The 9,030-nt window shown below is 46.2% G+C and overlaps 2 pseudogenes; both read left to right on the top strand.

Moving 5' to 3' along the window:
• The first annotated feature begins 704 nt into the window (after positions 1-704).
• On the top strand, positions 705-3,847 carry LOC147974740 (uncharacterized; annotated as a pseudogene).
• Positions 3,848-6,002: 2,155 nt separating this feature from the next.
• On the top strand, positions 6,003-6,761 carry LOC147974739 (secreted RxLR effector protein 161 pseudogene; annotated as a pseudogene).
• The last annotated feature ends 2,269 nt before the right edge of the window (positions 6,762-9,030 follow it).

Raw genomic sequence — 9,030 nt, 5'->3', positions numbered from 1 at the left:
TTGCTACACCCCATTTTGCTCAATACTCTCAATCCCTCCACCCAAACTTGTTGAAACTTTGGGGATTGGGAGAGCAAGACCCGATCTACAACTTGACCAAACCAAATCGCGTTCCCCGCAACATTTCTTCCCCCATTGACTTGTTACTCTTGGAGCTTGGGCTCTTAGGCGGTTAGAGGTTCCTCCGGAAGCTTCATTGCTTGTGGTGTGCTCTGGAGAAGTTTGTAAAGGTGTGGTGGTCGCCTTCAAGACCAACCCCGAGTGGTTTGAGGCTCATCCGTTGGGGGTGACTCGAAGGAGAATACGGTGAGCCTTTGGTGGCATTCCGCAAGCTTTGGCTCCGGCACCGCTCCAAACGGAGATTAGCTCTTCCCCAAGGAAGAGTGAACTTCGGGTTAAAATCCGCGTCCTCGTCTCACTTGTGGTTAATCCTTTCCCGCACCTTTCTTTTTTGTTGTATGCTTGTTGGCTTGCTAAGTAGTTTGTTGCCTAGCTTTTCTTCTTGGAGCTTGCTTGTCATATAGGTTGCATTCACCTAGTTGCATATCTAGTGAACTCTTTTATCCGCTAAGCCTTAAAATCTACAAGAAAGATTAAAATTTGTAGTCTCCTATTCACCCCCCCCCTCTAGTTGACCATATCGATCCTTTCAATTGGTATCAGAGCCTCGTGCTCTAATATAAGGTTTTACAACCTTAGAGGATATGGTCGATCTAGGGAATGAGGGAGGTGGCCTACCCGTTGCGGGGGATGGTCAAAACCAACCCCCCGCCGCGACTGCGACAATTGGTGCTCCGGTCGTTGCTCCCGCCGCTTCTACTAACCCGAATGTCCCCTTGACCGCGGCCGATCTTCTTTCAATGTTTGCGGACCTCAAAGTCTTTATGTTGAAAGAGGTTCGAGCCTCGGTCAAGGAGGAAACTGATGCTCGCCTAAAGCCATCAACGTCTGCATCAAACTCGTTTAATCCAAATGAGGTTCATGATGCGGATGACTCGAGGGAACCTCTTGCTTCTCCGGCTCGTACTCAAGTTCCCCGGTACAATGCCGTGGAACCCTTTTACTCTCCTCAACCCTTGCAACATCCCCGCATTAATCATGTTGGGCCTCCGCCCCCTTTGAAAGCTAATGCATTTGCTAAGTGGAAGCTAGATATGGAGTCTCACATGCGCAGTGCTTCAACTCAATTATGGTGGATTGTGGTCAATGGATTCAACCCCAAGGACCGAATGAATCTCACTCCAAGGGAAGCAGTTGACGATCAACTCAATGCTACCGCACACAACATGCTTCGCAACGCTGTGACTGAAGACTATAGTGATTCCATTGCTCTTCTCAAAACCGCAAAGGAAATTTGGGATTGCCTTGAGGAGGCTCTTGAAGGAGATGAAGCAATTCGAAGATCTCGGTTGGCCTTGCTCAAACAAGAAGTCAATCTCTTTGTGAGGAATGAGGATGAGTCTGCAGAAGAGGTTTACCGAAGGTTGAAGTCCCTTGTGCTCAACTTGAGAACCTTTGGGTGCACTTGGGGAAATGATGAATTCATCAAGGACAAGTTCATAGATGCTATGGTTCTCACAGAACATACCATGGTCATGATGGTTCATCAACGTCCGGACTATCACAAGTTGACTTCGGCTCAAGTTGTTTCCACCTTCTCTACCCATGTTCTTTTGGAAACCAAGTCCAAGAAAACATTTGCTATAGCTCAAGCAACCAAGAACTCCAATATTGCCTTGAAGGCCAAGAAAGTGATGAGCCAATCCTCAAGGGAGGAAGAAGTGAGTGAAGAGATATGTGAGGAGGATAATGATACCTCGTGCCCGGCAAATGATTTTGCAGAAGACTTGGCTCTCTTAGTCAAGAAGTACTCCGGGACCATGGCAAACAAAGGAAGAAATCTTCAAGGAAGATCTTTTGGACGAAGGAAATGCTACAATTGTGATAGCCCAAGACACTTTGTTCATGATTGTCCATATGAGAGACGTGAAGACAAGTCCGAGAAGCTTGTGCTTAAGAAGAAGAAGTTCACCAAGTTTGCAAAGAGGAAGGATGACAAGGCTCTTGTTCATGAAGAATACATGTCTGGAGATGAAGATGACAGTGATGATGATCAAGTGGGCATGGCCGCCTTCGCCATGCATGCCACTACCTCCTCCTCCACCGCCGGCCTCTTCGACTCTCCAAACGAGGACAAGCCATTCACTCATCGATGCCTCATGGCCAAAGAGTTAAAAACAAAGTCCAAACCCAAGAGACCCGACAACTACACTCCCAATGTCTCATGTGAGATAGTGGAGGATGAGTGTGAGGAGGGTGTGTATAATGATGAGGAATCCTTAATGGCTTTCATGAAAACTCTTCATGGTGAAGCTCATGCTCGTTTTGGTGATCTCCTTAAGTCACTCGCCGAACGCGATGACTTTATTGAGAACGTTGAGAACCTCCTTATAGAGGAAAAAGAGAGAGTTGATCTCCTCGAGCACGAACTTAATGAAGAGAGTGTCATGAGAGCATCACTTGAGGAAGCCTTATCTGCTCATCAAATTGACTTTGTTAAAACCAACGATGCTTTGCAACTTGCTCTTGAGAATAAAGATGCTCTTAACGTTAGAGTTGAAAAACTTCTAGTTGACCATACAAGACTTGTTGAGGAGCATGAGTTCCTTGTGATTAGTTCCAAGGTTGTCAAAGGTGACCTCGTTGCTCTCGCCGAGTCTTATGCTCAATTAAAAGTTACAACCATTAAGGCTCTCACTTCCGTACCTCATATTGATTTAAATGATGATGCTTGTACGGCTAACTTTGCTCATGATTGCACCTCCCTTCAAGAGGAAAATAAGAAGTTGAAAGCTCAAATTGAGAAAGGGCTTGTATCATGCATCCAAGGGGAGAAAAACCTAAACGATCTCTTGAGCAACCAAAAGGAGCATGTTGCCAAGGAGGGAGTTGGGTTTAATCCCGCATCTAAGAGTGGTAAGAACAAGAAGAAGAACAACAACAAGAAGATCGGTCCGACTCCTTCCCCTCCCCAAAAGGTAGTGTTTGTGCAAGAAGGGCACAAGGAGAAGGAGAAGGAAATGAAGGGTGTTGGGAATGGTAAGGTCATTAGGGACAAGGCCATTCCCAAGAATTTTTCCGGCAAGAACAATCCATCATATGTTCTCATGAGAGGAGATGATGGCTATACCTTTGCAAAATTTGTTGGAACTAACTATGATGATTATGCTTGGACTATTTGGGTTCCCAAGACCCTTGTTGCTAACTCACCAGGACCCATTGCAAAATGGGTACCTATAACCAAAGCTTGATTATTGTAGGACTATGTCTCCGGTGGAACTCAATGGGTGATCGACAGTGGATGCACCAATCATATGACTGGAGAAAGGGAGATGCTTGTGGAGTTTGTTGATTCACTCAAGGCCTCTTCGAACATCTCCTTCGGTGACAATAGCAAGGGAAAGGTATTGGGTTTGGGCAAGGTGGTAATCTCTAATGATTCATCTCTTGCAAATGTCATGCTTGTCCAATCCCTTCACTACAATTTACTTTCAACTATTCAATTGGCTCGTGCCGGATATGATTCACATTTTGGTGAATTCCATGTGACTGTCTTTAAGAGGAGCAATCCCAAAGTGGTCTTTGTTGGGCATGTTGAAGACAACCTTTACGTGGTTGATTTCTCGAAAGAGAAAACTCATCTTGCAACATGCCTAATGGCCAAGGCCGACGTGGGGTGGCTATGGCACCATAGGCTAGCCCACGTGGGCATGAGAAATTTACAAGCTCTCTTAAAGGGGCAGCACATTCTTGGACTAACCAATGTGTCTTTTGCCAAAGATCGTAGTGCTTGCATTGCCGGAAAGCTTCATGAAAAAGTTCATAAAGTGAAGACTATCATCACCACCTTGAGGCCCCTTGAGCCTATCCATTTGGATCTATTTGGGGCTCCAACATATGATAGTTTGGGAGGAAGGAGATATTGCCTTGTCATTGTTGATGACTTCACAAGATATACTTGGGTGTTCTTTCTCAAGACTAAATATGAAACTCAAGAAACCTTCATCAACTTTGCCAAAGAAGCTCAACGTCAACATAACTGTGAGATCAAGGCAATCCGAAGTGACAATGGCACCGAGTTCAAAAACTATACAATGGATGAATTCTTGAGTGAAGAGGGGATAAAGCACCAATATGCCGCACCATATACTCCCCAACAAAATGGTGTTGCGGAGAGGAAGAATTGGACTCTTATTGAGATGGCTAGGACCATGCTTGATGAGTACAAATCACCATACAAGCTTTGGGCAGAAGCCATCAACACCGCATGCCATGCTTCAAACCGGCTTTATCTTCGCAAGCTCAAGAACAAGACCCCTTATGATCTCCTAATTGGGAGAAAGCCCAACATCAAATACTTTCGGGTATTCGGTTGTAAGTGTTTCATTTTAAACAAAAAATCCCGGTTAGCTAAATTTGAGTCTAGAACTTATGAGGGCATATTTGTTGGATATGCATCAAACTCTCATGCTTACCGAGTTCTCAATAAATCCACCGGATGCATTGAGGAAACAGTAAATGTGGAGTTTGATGAAGATACGGATCCCGCATGGAGCAAATTGTTCCTAGTGTTGTAGGTGATGAGGCTCCTTCACAAGCTATAAGGACAATGGGGATAGGCCACATTCTCCCACAAGAAACACCCCATGTCCAAGTAGAAGAAGAAGGAGTGAGAGCCCCTCTTGAGGATTTTCCACAAGGGAAGTCATCACCGACACCACTTGTACAAGATGCCTTGGGAAGTAATGAACCTATCCAAGAACAAGATCAAGACCCTCATATTCCTGAGCAAGATCAAGAGCAAACTCTTTAGAATAATGAAGAACCAATCGTTGAGGCTCAAGATCAAGCTCAAAGTCATGATCAAGATCTAGATCAACCCCAACCACAAGTGTCTTCATCGTCATCACTTCCTACTGAGCAAGAACCTGTGGTTGCAAAGAGAAGAGTGTCTCCAAGGCTAAAGCAATCTCAAGGGCAAGCTTCTTCATCAAGTCCAAAACCAAGTGAAGAAGAGCTTGACCGCAAAGAGCAAAAAGTGGCCGCCAAGCTAAAACATCTTCAACACCTCACCGAGAACATCTATGGAAGCATCAAAAAGGGGGGTAACTACTCGTAGACATTTGGCAAACTTTTGTCAACATCACTCGTTTGTCTCTTGTGTTGAACCCCTTAAGGTGGAAGATGCCCTTGACGATCCGGATTGGATAGATGCCATGCATGAAGAACTCAACAACTTCACACGCAACAAAGTGTGGACCCTTGTAGAAAGACCCAAGGAATTTCATAATGTCATTGGAACAAAGTGGATTTTCAAGAACAAACAAGATGAATATGGACAAGTAATAAGGAACAAGGCAAGGTTAGCGGCACAAGGTTTCACCCAAGTTGAAGGTTTGGACTTTGGTGAAACTTTTTCCCCCGTTGCCCATCTCGAATCCATTCGCATCTTGCTTGCTTATGCCTCTCATCATGATTTCAAATTATATCAAATGGATGTTAAGAGTGCATTTCTTAATGGTCCTCTTAATGAGTTGGTGTATGTCAAGCAACCTCCCGGTTTTGAAGACCCCGATCATCCCTTTCACGTTTATGAACTCCATAAGGCACTCTATGGACTCAAACAAGCACCTCGTGCTTGGTATGATCACCTTACGGCGTTCCTAAGCGAGAAGGGGTTCCAAATTGGGGTAATAGATTCCACTCTCTTTACGAAGAGGGTAAAAGGAGAGTTGTTTGTCTGCCAAATATATGTTGATGATATTATCTTTGGGTCAACTAACCATGCTATTAACGAGTTTGAGAATCTTATGACTAAGGAATTTGTGATGAGCATGATGGGAGAGTTGAAGTTCTTTCTCGGTTTTCAAGTGAAGCAATTGAGAGGCGGAACCTTCATCAATCAATCTCGTTATATCCAAGACATGCTCAAGAGATTCAAAATGCAAGATGTCAAGCCAATGAAGACACCCATGGCCACAAATGGTCAACTTCATCTTGATCCAAATGGTAAAGAAGTGGATCAAAAGGTATATCGCTCTATGATCGGTTCCTTGCTTTACCTTTGTGAATCTAGGCCAGATATTATGTTGAGTGTGTGTATGTGTGCAAGATTTCAATCCGCTCCTAAGGAGAGCCACTATTCGGCAGTGAAAAGGATCCTTCGATATTTGGTTCATACCCCAAACTTGGGCCTTTGGTATCCCAAGGGATCATCATTTGATTTAATGGGTTACTCGGATTCGGATTGGGCCGGAGACAAGGTTGATCGCAAGTCCACATCCGGCTCATGTCAATTCCTAGGGAGATCGTTGGTAAGTTGGTCTTCAAAGAAGCAAAATTGTATATCTCTCTCCACAGCCGAAGCCGAGTATATTTCTGCCGGAAGTTGTTGTGCCCAATTATTATGGATGAGGCAAACTTTGATGGATTACGGTGTCAAATGTGACAAAGTGCCTCTTTGGTGTGACAATGAAAGTGCCATCAAGATCGCCGAGAATCCGGTTCAACATAGCAAGACTAAGCATATTGAGATTCGTCATCATTTCATTAGAGATCATGTGTCCAAGGGAAACATTGAGTTACTCCATGTCAACACCGAGAATCAACTAGCAGACATCTTCACCAAGCCCCTTGACGAAGCAAGATTCCGCGAGTTAAGGCATGAGCTAAATATCGTGGATATTAGTAACTTCGAATGAAACTCTTGCTCTCACACACATACTCATGTACTATCTTGCTTAGATGTAGGCACATGTCTAGGGGGAGCTAGCTCAACTCATGAGCTATCTTATCCTAGAAGTGCATAAAACAAACACAATCTTTCACATAAGCCACTTTAGGTGGTACTTGTGCTTCAAAGATGAGTATTGGTCTTGGGCCCAAGGTTCATATCTTCGCGGTGCCATACCAAGTAAACTCAAACATGGTGGCCTCGGCCACCACCCTCGCTTGAGGGTTGTGTCCGTGTTTGTTTCGCGTGTGTGGTGTGGTGTTTCTTTTCTTTTTTGGTTGGTTCTCCTCGCTTCTCTTTTGGTACAAGTGCTCCACATATACCCTTTCCATAGTGATAGGACTTTCCTCGTGGTGTATTCAGAAATGTAGACTGAGTGCTTTGTGAAGTAGGGGTAAGAGTATACACTCAGCCCTGTATTTAAAAATCCACTCATGTCAAAGTTCCTGAATACCCCGTGCGCACGGGCCTGTACCGTGCACACGGGGACCCCGTGCCCACGGGCTCTGTACTCTGCGCACGGGACCCCCGTGCGCACGGGGCTCACTTAGCCCGTGCGCACGGGGTCTGTGGTTTCTGGTCCTGAAGAGGTGGGGCGTGGGGGGGGGCTCGGGTTCATTCCCACCCATTCGCCCCCTCCACTCCCCAGGAAGCCTCCAGCGCCGCCGCCGTCGCCTCCACTCGCCGGAGCTCCTCCGGGCTTTGTCGGAGTTCTTCCTCCATGGATCTGGATCCTGATGGGGTCCTCCTCCGGTTGGTCTTGTCCCCTTGTTCCATCTCCTTGAGTTCCTTTCTTTTGTTCTAGCTTTAGGGTTTCTTTGCTCCCTAGATTCGTTTGGCCTCAACTAGTTTGTAGATAGAAGTCTAGTGCTTAGATCCTTTGGTCCCTCTGCGGCACCCACTCCCGGAGTTCTTTCTGGTAGTGGCTGCCGCTGGGAGACCCCCGTGTCCACGGGGTGTTTGACCCCCGTGCGCACGGGGCCCCGTGCCCACGGTCCTGTACCGTGCGCAGGGGACCCCCGTGCCCACGGGGTCTAAACCCCCGTGCGCACGGGCTATCCAGGAACTTTTGCCTAGATTTTTGTCTATCTCCTTGCCATTTATCTCGCACTTGTACTCATTTGTGCCTCGTGCTTTGTGTTGTTGGGTTTTTGTGTGTGTTTCAGACTCCGCTGACAAGAGGTCTGAGCTTCATCGCAAGTGTGCAAAAGGAGGATCAAAGGACTGCACCATTGCTCGTCGTCAGCCGTCTGAAGGCATGGGTCAGGGGTCTGGGACAGGTCAGGGCCGTGCTTGCCGTGCAGCCTCAAAGTGGCCCGTTGTTGAGGCTTCCGATGAATCTGAGGAAGAATATGACTCACAAGATGATGAGATAGAAGAAGAAGATGATCGTGGTGAGGAAGATGAAGAAGATGATCGTGGTGAGGAAGATGAAGAAGAGGAAGAGGAGTCTAGTCCAGAGGAAGCCACTCTGGGCAGGCGTGACCTCCGGAATATGCCTCTTGTCAAGTGACCAAACCAGAGATCTGGGCTGAGAGACAGAACCATCCGTATGTTAAGGCCACGAGTATGGGAAAGGATCCCCATTTCAAGAATGGGTTTCAGCAAAGAATCTATCATGAGCTTCTTATGACCAAGTCAAAGAAGTTTGCTCCTCACAAGCAAGCCAACACTGAGAGTTTGCGCGACAATGATCATCTGTATCCTGGTGTGTACTCCGCTCTTGGACGACTGGGTCTGATTCCGTTTGTCACCTTCAACCACCCCTACAATGAAGATCTAGTGATGCAGTTCTTTGCCACTCTGTACTTCTCCAATGATTCTGCTCGCACCCTCACATGGATGTTCGGAACGCATCAGTGCTCAGCTCCTATGGCAAAGTTCTCCGAGATCATTCCCTACCCATTCATGGATGAAGAGACTGTTTCTGATGAGTTTGGCATTGTTCGGGAAAGTGGGCAGCGCACTAAGGATAAGATTGCCTTTGCTTACAAACAAGAGAAGTCGTTTGTCACTGGGTCAATCAAAGACCTCTTGCCCCTCTATGACACCATGCGCCATATCCTGCGGTATACCCTCACTCCAAAGGCTGGGGATTCCCATAACATTCGGAGCTCCATGCTTGATGTCTTTGTGTATCTTCATTAGAAGAAGAAAGTGGATGTTCTGGATTTCATGTACTACGAGTTGCGTCAGTGTGTACAAGAGAACAAGTCTTTGATCTATGCTCCATTCAT

Source organism: Triticum urartu, chromosome 4A, assembly GCF_056163025.1.
Source record: "Triticum urartu cultivar PI428250 chromosome 4A, HENAU_Tu73, whole genome shotgun sequence".
NCBI classification, from domain to species: domain Eukaryota; kingdom Viridiplantae; phylum Streptophyta; class Magnoliopsida; order Poales; family Poaceae; genus Triticum; species Triticum urartu.
The sequence above is the reverse complement of the archived record's forward strand: the minus strand, read 5'-3'. Positions and strand labels throughout refer to the sequence as shown.